This window comes from Herpailurus yagouaroundi, unplaced genomic scaffold, assembly GCF_014898765.1.
Source record: "Herpailurus yagouaroundi ecotype Mexico unplaced genomic scaffold, PumYag 141, whole genome shotgun sequence".
Classification (NCBI taxonomy): domain Eukaryota; kingdom Metazoa; phylum Chordata; class Mammalia; order Carnivora; family Felidae; genus Herpailurus; species Herpailurus yagouaroundi.
In genome coordinates, this window is record NW_024412396.1 from 55014931 (window position 1) to 55029991 (window position 15061).

The following is a 15061-nucleotide window of genomic DNA, read 5'->3' on the forward strand; positions in this document are numbered from 1 at the left end:
AGAGAAGAGAAGAGAAGAGAAGAGAAGAGAAGAGAAGAGAAGAGAAGAGAAGAGAAGAGGCTGGAAAGATGAGGAGTCAGAAGGGTCTTGTAAGCCATGCCAAGGTTGGGTTTTGGAGGGCAATGGAGATCAATTAAACAATTTTAAATGAAGAAATAATACGATTCAATCATATTTTAGGAAAATCATTCTGGAAGCAATGAGGAAGATGGACTGGAGGGTGGGAAGATCACCTAGTAATTATAGTGATCAGGCATTGCAAGATGAGGGATAAACAGGAGGGATGTTTTTTATGAGCCATTTAAAATGAAAGATCATCAAGACATGGGGATAAAGTCTATTTGAAGCTCATTTAGATTAAGGGAGGCAGTGATGTGGTCGGCGGTTGAAAAAGATCTTTGGAAGACTGGATAGGCTTCTGGCCATTCACCGGCCTTCAGAAGGACTTCATAGGGAAGAATGATCGAGGGGTGGTAGGGATATGATGAGTTCAGTTTTAAACCCAGTGAGTTTGATGCACCTGTCGGACAACCACGGAGACGTCTTAGGGCCTATTAAACAGGTCAAGAAGTCAGAAGAAGAGAGGTATTGATTATACAGATTAAAAGGTATTGGCAGCCAAGGGTTTGGAGGTCACCTAGCGAAAATGTGCAATGTGAGGAGAAACAAGAAGCAAGGGTGGGAAGGTCAACACTCATGTGTGGGGCACTGGATAAACAGCCACGTGGCAGTTCACTCACTGTACATGTCTGCTCTCATCATCATCATGAAGGCCTGCACTGAATCCAGCCTTCCATTGCAGGAAAAATCAACCTGGTTTGCTTAGAGCCCAGAGAAAAACCAGGTAAAAGAGGTATTAGTGTTCATTTCAACAAGCTAACTCTTCAGGTAATACAGAGTTAAGGGAACTCTGTGTGGGCTCAAGGACAACAGAAAGAGGAGAACAGGAAGCATTAGAACTGCAGGGATTGTGCATTTCTGGATTTCCAGCTTTCCAGCACTTGAAGAAGTGAAACCTTCCTCACCTTTCTTGCAGCACAGGCTTCTGTGGGTGCACCTGAGATGTGCCTATTTACCCTAATACTTCAACTACAAACACATCATCCATTAGGAAGAGTTCTCTAGTTAGAGTCAAGGCCAAGATGTGTAACTCAAACTTGAACATCTCCCCCTAGAACTGGGTCTTAGCCTTTTTTTTTTTTTTTTTTTTTTTTAGTATGGCTCTCTGGATCTGAGGTACAATTTAAGCCAGAGACCCTCATCTCCGAGTAAATACACATACATGCAACATATTTAAAATTTCAGGTGCTTCACAGACACCTTTGCCAAAGTCCCTCCATGAATCCCTTAGGGGTCTCTGGACTCCCTGTTGAAAGCTCCACCCTAGAACAATTTATCTAGCTCATGTCACTTTCAGAAAGTTCAAAACAAAACCAACTCATTCCAGAAGAGCACAGCAAAAGGAAGCCAGGCACTGTGGCTTCCACTGACCCTGAACTGATAATTCCTTATTTCCGTTTTCAGTAAGGCAGAGGATATCTCCTTCCCTTTTCTAAGAATCCCTGTCCTTCCCCCAACAAAATAGACCTCAGGCACAGAAACCAAAACAACGCAGCTGAACGCAAAAACTCAGGCCTCCACAGTGGGCCTCGTGAGGAGCAGCTCCAAGGGCTCCAGGCTGACTGTGACATTATCCTCATGCAGCCATCCCCCTGTAAACAAGAAACATCCCTAGTTCATGTCTGCTGAGACAGGGGCAAGAGGGGGTCTCCAAACGCTGGGGATAGTGGCCAGGAATATAGCCACACTGGGTGGGCTTGGCACAGTGTGAGAGTCAAATAAATATCTGTTGCCTGAGCACTGGCTCTGCTCTCCTAGAGCAGAGTCTTGGGTTTTGATGGGTGACAGGTATGGCTGACACCCAGTACATTCCTGAAGATTGTAAATTTAGACAGCAGGTAAGTTAGGAAGTGTTATGACTTATAGGGCAAAATAATCCTGTTATAAAATGCAAGGAACTCGGCACCTTTAAATGGAGACAACTCACCCATCTCCACACTCCTAGTAAATTTCCCTCTTTTCCATCTATTTTTTGTATTATTTATATATATTTTATTATAAAAGGAACACACTCTCACTAAAGAAAATTTGGGAAATATAGAAAAGTATAACCACCACTTACTTCTGAAATGATGTGATTTATTTCATCATTTGCATGTACCTTTTCAGCTTCCCAGGGACACTTGCATTGTTCAAGGGTGAGGCGTTCCTTTTTGGGGGGAGGGGGGCTGTCACCACAGACAAATGGGACAGGATCCTTTGACCTTGTGACTCTCTGGGCTCTCACCTCGTGGCCAAGAATTATTTATTCTATTGTGTTTTCCAAGTTGATGGAAATTTCCCACCATTTATGCCTATTCTCTTCACTTCCTCAACCTGAAAGACCAGAAAGAAAAATTTAATCACTGGAAGCTCTTTCCTATTATTTTTTCTGCTTCGGTATTTCGAATGTTTTCTTTCAGCCCTCACACCACCCACCGCCATCTGGAGAGGTTTTCTCAAAAATTCTAGCAGGGATTTAGAAACCAACCACACCGTTACATGTATTTGGTCCTGCCACCACTAATAGCTGTATTTCTTTTGGTGAATGTCTCACTGACAGTAACTCTTGCAAAACAGAAAAGCCACAAGTTCAAAGCATATAAACCACAAATGCAAACACAGCAGACATGCTAATTAAAGAATCCAGAGAAAAGACTTCAGAATTTGATTTCCCCTGCCTCTGGATTCTTATGTAGCTTTGAGAGGGAGACTTTTTAAAAAATAGATTCAGAATCATATTATTTGCTGAGAGAAATCAAGTGTCTCGAATACTTTCTCCAACCAAGTGTAAAACTGGAATTTAAAACAGTAAGGGAGAGGGGAACCTGGGTGGCTCTGTTGGTTAAGCATCTGACTTTGGCTCAGGTCATGATCTTGTGGCCCGTGGGCTTGAGCCCTCCGCTGGGCTCTGTGCTGACAGCTCAGAGCCTGGAGCCTGCTTCAGATTCTCTGTCTCCCTTTCTCTCTGCCCCTCCCCAGCTTGTGCTCTGTCTCTTCCTCTCAAAAATAAATAAACATTAAAAATTAAAAAAAAAAAAAACCGTAAGGGAGGATCAGTTAGTTTACTAGAGAAGTGAGAACCTTCTCACCTGCCTCACAGTGGTAAAGAGCACATATGAGGTTAGCATATGTGATGTTGAAACACTGTCATTGCTAGGATATCCATTTTCTTCTCTGTTTCGCTTTCCTCTGAATGCTTGTGTATCTGGGATTCATGTACCAACTGCCATATACACGGGCCAGACTTGATTTCTGGATGCAGTGTTTCAGTTATGCTTTCAGGGAAAGCATAAATGGCTGACATATGTGTGTGAAATTTATTGTAGTATCTTCTTGACCTCTTTTACTTTTAATAAGAACAAAAAAAAAATAGTAGCAGTATGGGTTAAATTAAAATGTGGCTTGCAATTCAGGGGAAATTCAAAGAGCTTTAAAAATGTGTGAGCTGTTACTGCTCCTTACTTCCAACCACTCTGGCACGAACAGTGAGAATTTTACAATGATCAAACGATTAACAGCTTCATAGCACTGATACAGCTGCACTCACTGAACCCCTGAAGCCCCCGAGATGGGAGTTTTTACTACCAGTTCCCATCTCCAGATAAGGAAACTGAGACTCTGATGGTAAGTAGCTTGCCCAAGGGCACAAAGGTAGGAAGAGGTCAAGTGGTATCTAACCCTAGTTTATTGACTCAGAAGTCCAAGCATTATAGAGCTCAAATGATAAACTATCCAAAGCAAATGCCAGCATCAAATGGGTCCACACTTCATTTCCCTCTAGCAAGCCAAGAAAGCAAACTGGAAAAGTAGAGCCGGCTTGACTTTTCCACTAGAGCTGGAATGCCCCCAGGTTCAGCTCCAGAGCCCCTTCTCTTCTTGGTCTAATTTAATCCCTTCACGAATTTAACTCTCATCTACAGCCAAGGACCCCTACATTGATGTGTCCAGCCCTGACCTCTCACCTGATGCCGACTGAGTGCCTTCACGACAGCGTTTAATAGGCCTCTCAAAGGTCACATATCCATGACTGGATAGCGACGCTCCCTCCAAAGCTGCTCTACCAGAAGCCTTCTGCATCCAACGTGATGGCAGTTTATCTTGGCAGTGGCGTTGGTCACAGCATCAAGTCATCCTAGACTCCCCTCTTCTTCCTACATGGTTTCTCTCATGTTCATTTTAGGCAGCGGACAAATAGATTTCTCCTATGCTTCTTTAAAACAGCAAGCTCCCCTAGTACACATAGTAAGACTTCATTTGCACACAACTCAGCAGGAGCACCTTTCCCAAAGCAGTTAGGTGAGCTTCATCCACCATAGCACTGCCTACCCATGTATAGCGATGTCCACCTACCACTTTTTTTTTTTTTACGTGCTATTATGTAACACTTCCTGTCTCCCAGACAGTGGTCTCAAAGTGCTTTACAGCTAATTAGCACTAGAGAATTCATGTAATCCTCATAGGAACTCTCTGAAGTAGACACCACTATTCTCTTTCAGTAGATAAGGAAACTAAGATACAGGGAGATTAACCAGCTTGCCCAACACCACACGATTCAAACCTGGACAGTCTAGCTCTGGTGTGCATGCTCTTAACCACTTTATCACGCTCCATCCATGAAACATACTTTTTCCTCTAAGTACAGAAAGGAACCTATACTCTTATCTTGCTTTCTTATGGCCGGGGCCCACCTCTGCCAAGTTCCTGGCCAGGACTGACTGCGCCTTCTCTGTCCTCTTCACAGGAAAGTGGCAACTAAATGACAAGAGACCAAAGCCCCTTGTCCCATGAGCACTGGGCTGTGACCAGCCAAGTCATCTAGCTGAATCTGAGATATGACAGCACATGACCCTGCCTCCTTGGAACTGCCTCCCCAAGGCCTGCTCGGGGATCAGGAACTGAACACCAACCAACAGCAGAGCATGAGAGCTCCAGGGCCTCTGAATGTGATGGATGGTGCGGCTGGAGGGGCTGCTTCAGAGGATACTGCCCACCTGGGCCAATTAGGCTGTTGGTGAGTGACTGGGATGTGCTGAATGTACTCAAATAGATGCCCCCAAAAGACCCCCCTTTTAGATGTTACTTTAATACCAAAAATATTAAGGAGAAAGAAATAGATAAAAGAAGAGAAGCAAGTGTGCTTCAACAGCCCTGTTGACAGTGAAGCCACGGAGCAAAAACAAGGACAGTTCGGGGCGCCTGGGTGGCGCAGTCGGTTAAGCGTCCGACTTCAGCCAGGTCACGATCTCGCGGTCCGTGAGTTCGAGCCCCGCGTCGGGCTCTGGGCTGACGGCTCGGAGCCTGGAGCCTGTTTCCGATTCTGTGTCTCCCTCTCTCTCTGCCCCTCCCCCGTTCATGCTCTGTCTCTCTCTGTCCCAAAAATAAATAAACGTTGAAAAAAAATTTTTTTAAAAAAACAAAAAAACAAGGACAGTTCTTCTGGCAGGATCTCTGTGGGTGTGCCCGGAGTGCACAGACCGCCCCCCACCCCTTAACCCTTTAGAGGACTTTTCCTTCTGTTTCCAGATAGAATAGTGACTAAGGGCACAGCTTCTAGAACTGACAGATTAAGAGGTGGGGTCAAAGCCCTCTCCACCACAACCTCCGACAGATTACTTACCCTTGCAGATACTACTAATGCCCCACCTCACAGAGTTGAGGCGGAAATTCAGATAATGTGGAGTAAAATGCTAGCAGAAGACCTGGGACACAGTAAAACTCCATGAATGATAGCCACTTATGGTAATTTTGATAATCTCAATAATAAAAGTTGTTCACACCCTTCAAGTGTTTAGAGGGTTGAGTGAAGGGAAATGTAGGGACAAGGAATGACGCAGAGAAAAATTAATACTTTATGTTTGGCAAGGGTGGGAAAATACAATAGGAAAACTGTATTTGTGACAGCTATGTCTTGTTTTTTTTTTTTTTTAATGTGTGCCAGTTCACACATTTAAATAACATTTAACTGAGTAAGCTCACTGACTATGGATCACCCTAACCTTACCCACTTCACTATGGTATCATATTCTTTCTTCTTTAAAAACTTAAGTCGAAAAAGACAGACAAATATATTGTTTCTAAAGCAAACAGAGGAATAAAATCTGTTTTCATTTAAAGCATCTCATTTTTTTTTTTTTTTTTTTAAGCAATTAGCTAACTTCAAAGGGCAACCAATGCAGTGATTCTATCAAGCTGGCAAGGGTCTGGTGTCTCACTTCAAAGTTTAGGCAGATTGAAAGCCACTGATAGACCTGCTATACTGGCTGGCATCTGGCATGAAAAGTGCTGAGAATACCAATTCATTCAGATGGTGTGTGCGCACAGACCCACAGCACTAAAACGGTACCTCTTTCAATGAGAGCCCCTGCTAAGCCTGAAAGAGAAGGGTGTAATCATCCCACCTCCAAATTAAAATTAATGAGGGTCATTGGGATTAAGGCTAAGGGCCTCTATGGGATAAAAGAGTGATGGAGAAAGTCCTAATTGGATGGAAGGGTCCCCAAGTGCTTAGTGAATATCTGTAAAGCAACTTAAGCTGGACACCAGGGGAGGTGGGACCAATGAGCACAGAAGTGCCAGGGGATACCTGCACGACTTTAAACAAGCTGCTTGACCTTCCCAGGTCACCTTGCAAGCGGAGTGAGACCAACCACCTGCCAGTTTGACAGAGTTTATGATAGGATTAAATTTTATTTATAAAGAGGTTTGACATTCTTAGCTCCAAAGTGCTTTCCTATTAATAAAGTGAACATGTTAAGAGGACAAATTAGAGTCCAGAGTACTCATTTGCTAACAAATCACCAGATGGCTTCATTTTTCAGGAGGTGACACAAGCCATCAGAATATTGGAATTAGACAATCAGATGGCAGTCAAGAAAGGAAGACTTTAAGAAGCTGTCTACCTCAGACTTCTCTGTCCTCTTCTACTTGACTCCTTTGCTCTAGAAGTCTAGCCACAGACCTGGAACAAGCTTGTGTGGACTGTCAGAGCCATGGTTTGCTGAGGTCCATTCCCTAAAACCTGATGTGCCCACCTAAACTCCATTTCTACTTCCAATCCAATGCAACTGCACCTCCGTGAACCTTCCCAGCCTAGCAACACCTCAGAAAGATTCTGTCTCTGAATTCACAGCTTGCAGTGCCCCCTTTAATTATATGGCTGGCCCCACTATTATTTGACTACTATTATTTCTGTATAAATATTATGCCCTTTCACTCCCAGATTAGAGGCTGTGTCCAAAGAATAAGCATTACACTTCTCTGAATTCCTCACATCGTCCTCAGAACCTTGCACCCAGAAGATACCCAATGCCATTCCTGTGAAACCATCTTCCAAAGATTTTACTGGGCCATTAGCAATCTGCAAAGTAGCTTCACACTCATGATCACACTGCACAAAGAACAATAAGCTTCTCTTAGCTGTTACCTGTTAGTGAGGCTACCTCAGAGCATAAGTCTGGGTTAGTTTGAGGCCAGCTGGGATGATGGGAGTGGACACAATGAACAGAAAATTCAAAGGACTTTAAGTTTTCAATCCTGCCCTTCCACCATCTGTCTATAGAATTTTGGCCAACTGTTTCTCAGTAATCACGATTCAGAAAAATGACAGTGCAAGAAACCTACCTCTTGAAACTGCTAGAGATGTGAATATATATATATATATATATATATATATATATATATAACATTTAACATTTATTAAATACAAACACATAGAGAAGATACTATTTATGTAGTGGTTTAATGTGTATTTTTTTTAAATATCAAATTCCTGGATAAATGCTATCCAATGGGGAAGAGTAACACTTTCTAGTGAATATATTCAGCATTTTAGATCCCTCCTGGCTAGTTTAAGTCCCTTCCCTCACTGGCTCTCACTCAGGCCTAGGGTTTTGTCTGCTACATCTTTTGCAACTTTATTTTTTTTAATGTTTTATTTATTTTTGAGAGAGAGAGAGAGAGCAGGGGAGGGGCAGAGAGAGGGGGTGACAAAGGATCCAACGGGGATCGCTGACAGCAGCGAGCCTGATGTAGGGCTCAGGAACCATGAGATCATGACCTGAGTCGAAGTCAGACACCTAACTGACAGCTATCCAGGTGCCCCACAACTTTAGATCAAGTTTCCTGGAGACCTGAGACCGAGGGAGCTACAGGGTTCCACTACAGAGCTGACCAAGGGAAGGCCACGTCTGCAGGAGGAAGTGAAACAGTTGATTTTCCAAAATTACCTGGAGAGGGAATCAGACCAACAGAGATGGCCTCAGGACTCCTGGCCAGAGGTCATGGTTCCAAATTTTCTCATCCATCTCTGGAGGTATGCTGAACCCTAGGGAATTCTCTTGTTTCAAAAAGCACACCTTTTAGGTGTGAATTGTCAAATCTCAATTAGGAAAAAGGGTCTTTTCAAATGTTACTCATTTCATTTTACAGCTTGGGCCTACCATGACATTTCTTGTTTTATACAAATTTCCTATGCGTATTTCTAAGATAGTGTATCCACGTCTCAATGGATCATTTTAGACTCACACCACCTTGAAACAAATACTGTAACCTGCTGGCCAGCACTCAAAATGTTGACTCTGAAAGTATTTCATGTATTCATACAGCGTGGGCAGGCATATCACTGATTATCTGGACCTGGTAGAGTCAAAACTTTTTCCACATCTAGAATTGAGAAAAAAATAGTAAAAAGAAAACAAACGCTCACTATGTTCTATTTCTTGTGTCATGTTGTACACGCCAACATATTTTCTCCTTAACGTCCATTCTTGGAATGTTCTCTCATTACAGGAGTGGTGAGTCACAGTGAAAGGAATTGATGGGACTCGCTCCACCCATTAGCATAAGCTAAACTATGGACATCTTGAGTTCTCAGGGGGTTAGTTATCTTGGGAGGGTTGATCACAATTTGCATGATCATATGGTACAGATGTGTATTCATGAAGATGACCTCAAGTGAAGCAAGAAATTTCTCGGTGTATTTTACAATTCAGCCAAACATCCACCCAGTGGGCAAACCCCAGTTCCAAAAGAAATTAAAACTGGGAGGACAAGAAGTGTGATGGATCAGACTGGAATACGCTGAGCTGACAAACTTAAGTAAGAGGGCTGGAGCCAGACAAAAGGGTGTGTGCTCAAGGACAGGCCGGATGGTGGGGGGGGTGGGGCAGAATTACAAAAGGAAGGGAGAAAGTAGCACTTGTATGTTTCTTCTATGAATCCAAGCTCCTTTCATGTCCTTACTGTGAGAATTACATCTGCAACTTAATATAAACCTAGAGACTCAGTCACTCTTACAGACCCCAATGCCACTGCCAGCCTTCAGCAAATCTGCCAAATGGAGAATGCTGAGACCTTCCAGACTTCTTCCCCTTTCCATTAGGCCCTTCTATTCAGGCCTTTCCCTCAACCACGTTTGGGGGTGGGGGGTGCTCAAGTGAGCAAAGAGCAGAGAGAGAATCCCACAAGGGGCAGAGAGAGAAAGAGAGAGAGTAGTGGGGCTCGTGCTCCCCTGAAGTGGGTGAGCTCACCCACTATGGGACTCGAACTCACAAACTGTGAGATCATGACCTGAGCAAAAGTCAGATGCTTAACAACTGAGCCACAAGGTGCCCTCCTCAACCACATCTTAATTTCTCCCTTTAGTTCAGTCGTTTTTGGACTGGCAGCATCGGCATCACCTGAGCACTTGTCAGAAATGCTAACTCCCAGGTGCCACCCCAGATCTATTAAGAAACTCTGGCGGTGTGACCCACAAATCTGTTTTCTCAAGGGCTCGAGGTGATTCTGAGGCACACTAAAGTTTGAAAACTGCTGCTTTAGATGATACCATAAAATACTTTAGGATGAAGGAGCATATACATTTTAAGAGAGGACAAAGGAGAATCATTCAAGTGCCAGGGAATAATTTTCTAACAGTTGAATCTCGAGTCATGTGAAAGATAGTGAAGGAGATTTGAGGCTGCTGAATTCGTTGGGGCACTCACCATCTTTACCTTTTAATCCCACCTATTTTGGTCTTCTCCCCACATTGCCACTAGAGACATGTGTTTAGCCTGAAAAATCTGACCATGTCAAACCCCAACTTAAAACCCTCAATGGCTGCTCCCTGCCCATAGGATAAAGTCCCAGGACATGATCCAGGGCCCTTCATCACCTGTCTCTGGGCCACCTCCCTTGCCCTGTCTCCTTCTGCACTTTCCCTCCTACTCAGCCATTCTTCACTGTCTGCAGGAGGCTTAGACTCCCCCTTACCACTGACATTGGGTCTGCCTGTGTGACTTACCTTGGCCAACAGCATGAGAGTTGAAGTGATGTCTGCTATCTCTGAGCAGGTATCAAGTGCCATATTTTGGTTTTATCACATTCTCTTTTTCCCCCTTCCCATAAACGAGATCGGTATTGCCCCAGGAAGAGGCTGTTTCTTAAGCCTCTGGGGATCTCAGAAGGAACCAGATAAGGAGCAGAACCACAACTAACCTACACTGGACATGCAGCAATCGTGACAAATACACCTCAGTTGTTGTAAGCCACTGAGATTTGGGAATTATTTGTTATTTTGCCTAAGCTGACCATTATAGCACATTGGATCTCCCATATCCCCTCTGCCTGGAATGTCTCTCTCCTCTGCTCTACCTTTCCTTCCAATCCCACCTCAGTCCTATCTGCATAAGAGACCTGCTCATCATTCTTCACTCAGCTCAGGTGTCATCTCCTCAATCAAGTCTTTTTTATTCCCAGATATAACCGATCGACTCTCACCTGTAGGATCCCTTTTGAATGCTACAGACCAAGAACTATGTCCTTGGAACTTGGCTGGGGACTTTCCATTTATTAGCACTATCCTTACAACAACTCCTCTCTAAAAAAAAAATAAATAAATAAGCCCTCATTTTACAGAGTGGGAGACTCTGGCACAGAAAAGCAAAGCGACTTGTCCAGGTTTCCCAGCCATCAGCCACAGAGACAGAGTTTTCACCAAGTGTGGGTATGGCTCTGATCGCAGCAATCTTTCCTGTGCCCCACTCACCTCCCTCCCTCCTCTATCAGCAAGCTTTCATATCCTCCCACTGTGGTGGTGAGAGTAAAAGTCTCCTTATCCACAACTAAAAGGTTGTGGAATTAATTTGACACTTGAAAGACTTGCATCTGGAAGTGGGCTTCTTACCCCCTGAGAAGATAATCACTTTCTCTAAGTGGATGGATTTATTCGAAGGCTCCTGGCAAGTAAATGCACTGGAGCCTTTGGAGAACTGGGGCATTCTGTCTGTACCTTTCCCAGGTAGTGTGGTGTGTTAAGACAGGTAGATTCCCACTGACATTGCCCTTGGGAACCTGTGGGAAGGTCCTTTTGGGTTTGCCACAAGGTAGGAGGTTAAGTAGCAGAGGGTTCAGAATTCCATGCAAGTTGGCTACATATAGATATTTTAAGTAAATGAACAAGGAAAAGAAAACGAGGATAATAAAGTGACACAGTGGCAAAGAATTGAACCAGACCACCCAAGTCAGACACCAAAATAACTGCCTAAAGTAGGAACTGCAATTTTAGGTTTCTGTGAGCTGCTGGTGTTTTGTTGTGTGGTTGAGCTTTTTATTTGTTTTTCTCATCTTCCCCCTCTCTTTAAAGTTGTCTCAGGGAGGAGTCTGGAAAGTATAAGAACCTTCAAGTCCTCCCCCATCAGCCATATTAGTGAAAGATAAGCATTCAACAAAACACCAAGATATTCTTCTCACACAACATTCATAACAACTTTTTCAGGGTTTGCAAAGCTTTTCTCAGTTACTTGTTGGAATCCATTTATCTCTCTCACCATTCCGATGGAGTTTTGTGTTTTTTTTAATTCCCTCAAAGGACATTATTACATTTAAATGATACCATCGGTAACATTAATAATAGCATTTTTCCCCTTCGAGTTTAGAAAGCTGTTCAGAGCTCCAAATGGTCACTGGGCCAGTGAGAACACGTCTGACTTACTCTTTAAAAAACCATCCACTCCGTATAACAAATAATAAGAGCCAGCATTTACTGGGTACTTAGTGTTGTGCTCAGTGTTTTTGGGGCACTGGTTTATTTAATCCTCAAAACAAGGCTATCAAGCAGGTGCAACCATTTATGGCCACTTTACAGATTAAGAGAGTGAGGCACATAAGAGCATGAAGGACCTGCCTGAGAGAAAGGGTGTCTCTCCCTTTCAGAGGTCAGTAGCTGCACAAGACGACAGTTAATGATTCACCCACAGCCCTCGGGGAGCTCCTTTCAGTAAGAGCAACATAGGCACATTCTCTCGGTGTCTCTGTCTCTATCTCTATCTCTCATCTTCAACTCTTCCTCACCCAGCGAGAGGCGGGTGTCCAGCAAATTGCTTGGCAATACACAGAGGAAACTCCATCCAAAGCCCGGGTCTGCTGGGTCCAGGCCGCCTCTGGGCGCTGTCCAGCGGGCAGCGCGCCTGAGTGACCAGGCTGGGGTCCTGTCTCCGACACCCCGAAGGTGGGGCGGAACGCCAAGGCCGGGATTTCGTGCGGTGGGGGGGAGGGGTGGGAAAGGCACCGTCCCCAGGGACACCTGTTGTCGCCTTGGGCCAACGAAGACGTCGCGGGGACTCACATCTCAGGGAGGACACCCGTCTGCAGTGTCCGCGTACGGGAGCGGGGGTCGCAAGTGTCTTCCCCCACCCCCACCGCCCCTTCTCCGCCTTAGGGGGGCTCACCTCACCCCCTCCCACCCCTGGACGCCGGCAGCCAGTGGAAATGTCGCGCCTCCGCGGGGCTCCGGCCGAGGCACGCGCGGAGGCGTGGGGACACGCGGGGCGAGGGGCAGCCCCCGCGGCGCTAGGACCTCGCGGCCGGCCCGCCCCCACCCCCACCCCTCGCCGGCTCCACCTGCGGAGCCCCTCCGGCAGGGCACGCTGGCCCTCCACCGCGGGGCGCGGGCGCGGTTACCTGCGACGCCGCCCGCAGGGTCCCAAGTGTCGGCCGGAAGGTCGCCACAGCAGAGCCCGCTGGGCTGGCCCGGGGATCCTCGCCCAGCCCCACTGCTCCCGCTGCCCTCCCTCGCGGCCGCAGCGCCGCCGCCGGCTCCCGACTCTCTAGGCTCGCTCCGCGCCCGCCGGCTCCTGGCCCCTCTCCCGCAGCTCCTGATTGGCCGCGGCGCGCGCCCGAGCCGCGCCCTGATTGGGCAGCCGGGAGCCGGGGCGGGGGGACGGACCCGGCGCCGCCTGGACCTGCTCTGGGTGCCCCCGGCGCCACTGCTTCGCGTCCCCGCAGCACCTCGCGGCCGCGATCCAGACGCCGAACCGGGGATCCTGCCCTCTGCGCCGATTGGTGTCGGTTGTCCAGGCACCGGGCGGAGCGGAAAGTGGCACGAGTAGCAGGGGGGTGGCGGGGAGCGGGTATCGCCTTGGAGTCTCTCCTACACCCCCTGCCAAGGCTGGACTCCTACATGCGGTTTTGACCGCGTGTTTACTCTTACAGTTTGTACTATAAAAAGGCCATACGACGCAAGACAGTGGCTTGTAAACAGTGGGCGCCAAAATGTGTTTGCGGTCTTAGGTTGGGCTTGATGCATAATCTTTATGTGGTCCAACTAGAGTTCGCGAAAGGGAAGCAACTTGTGCGAGGTCCTCGTCTTGTCAGCAAATTAGTAAGAGCGAGAAAAATGGTGACATAGATCTTCACTTACAAGGAACTTAATACCTAACTAAGGAGATGGGGCTGAATAATAATGGTAATAGTAATTCTAATGATAATGATGACCCTAACGTTTTCATGGCTCTTATTATTTGCCGGGCACTTTTCTAAGTGCTTTACATATATTAATACAGAAATACAGGAAACAGCTGACATAAGGATGTCCACATGTCCTGTGAAACGTGTGGACAAGTGATATAAGTTCTGAGTGTGAGAGGTTTTTATCTGGAAGACACCCCAGCAGTCATTCCACACCGCAGTGCAAAGGCACAAGTTAGAACGGAAAGAGAGCATTGGGATTTAAAATTGTTCCATCTTCCGAGCTGGAGAGTGTTATGCTAAGTGAAATAAGTCCTACAGAGAAAGACAGATACCATATGTTTTCACTCTTATGTGGATCCTGAGAAACTTAACAGAAGACCATGGGGGAGGGGAAGAAAAAAAAGAGGTCAGAGAGGGAGGAAGCTAAAACACAAGAGACTCTTAAAAACTGAGAACAAACTGAGGGTTGATGCAGGGTGGGAGGGAGGGGAGGGTGGGTGATGCGTATTGAGGAGGGCACCTGTTGGGATGAGTACTGTGTGTTGTATGGAAACTAATTTGACAAATTTCATATTTAAAATAAATAAAATAAAATAAAATGAATAAAATTGTTCCATCTTCGATTTCTTCTCCCACAGTTCTGTAGCCCTCCGAATATTTTTTCTCAACTGCACTGGGCCTTTCTAAAGAATAAAAACAATCACTATAAATCAGGGTGCCACCAGAACTTTGTTTTGCCACTCATAAAAGGAGCCCTCTCTAAGCATTCAGGTAACAGTGAGTAGAAATAATCAGCACAGGTTATATTCTAGCACTTATGACTCCAGGTGTATTCATACCTTGGAAGTAAGTGTGGAGCCATTTTCCACAAGTATCTCCCCTCGTTGTATTCTCCTATGTTGACGAACCTAGAGGGAGAAATTTGGGTTGGTAGAGAAATAAACACCTGAGTGAAAACCAGCTTGACCTACTCTGAACAGCCTGATTTTTACCTTCACGTAAGCTTAAAGTCACTTATTTTGAGGATCCCAAGACCCTTGGAGGAAATTAGCTCACTGCTCCCCATTTATATCAACGGACAAGCAAGCAGTTCATTCTGTATTGAAAAGATGGCCTGGCATGAGTAGAGCCTTACCTGGTAGGAACACCACAGCAAAATAGACTGTGAGAATGGTTCCTATACCAGCATCCATCTCCAAGCTTCAGAAACACATGAAGACATCAGCCTATC

General features: G+C 45.6%; 1 protein-coding gene across 4 annotated transcripts in view; it reads right to left on the bottom strand.

Annotated features, from left to right (window-relative positions):
* STON2 (stonin 2) overlaps positions 1-13183 on the bottom strand; it is a 159661-nt gene extending 146478 nt beyond the window's left edge. For 3 of the 4 annotated variants that reach the window (XM_040477923.1, XM_040477922.1, XM_040477919.1), the window contains exon 1: positions 13042-13183. The gene's annotated coding sequence lies outside the window, so the exon portion shown is untranslated. Of the gene's footprint in view, positions 1-2182; positions 2437-13041 lie in introns of all 4 variants that reach the window. The other variant, XM_040477920.1, reaches the window with a different exon arrangement.
* Positions 13184-15061: the final 1878 nt, after the last annotated feature.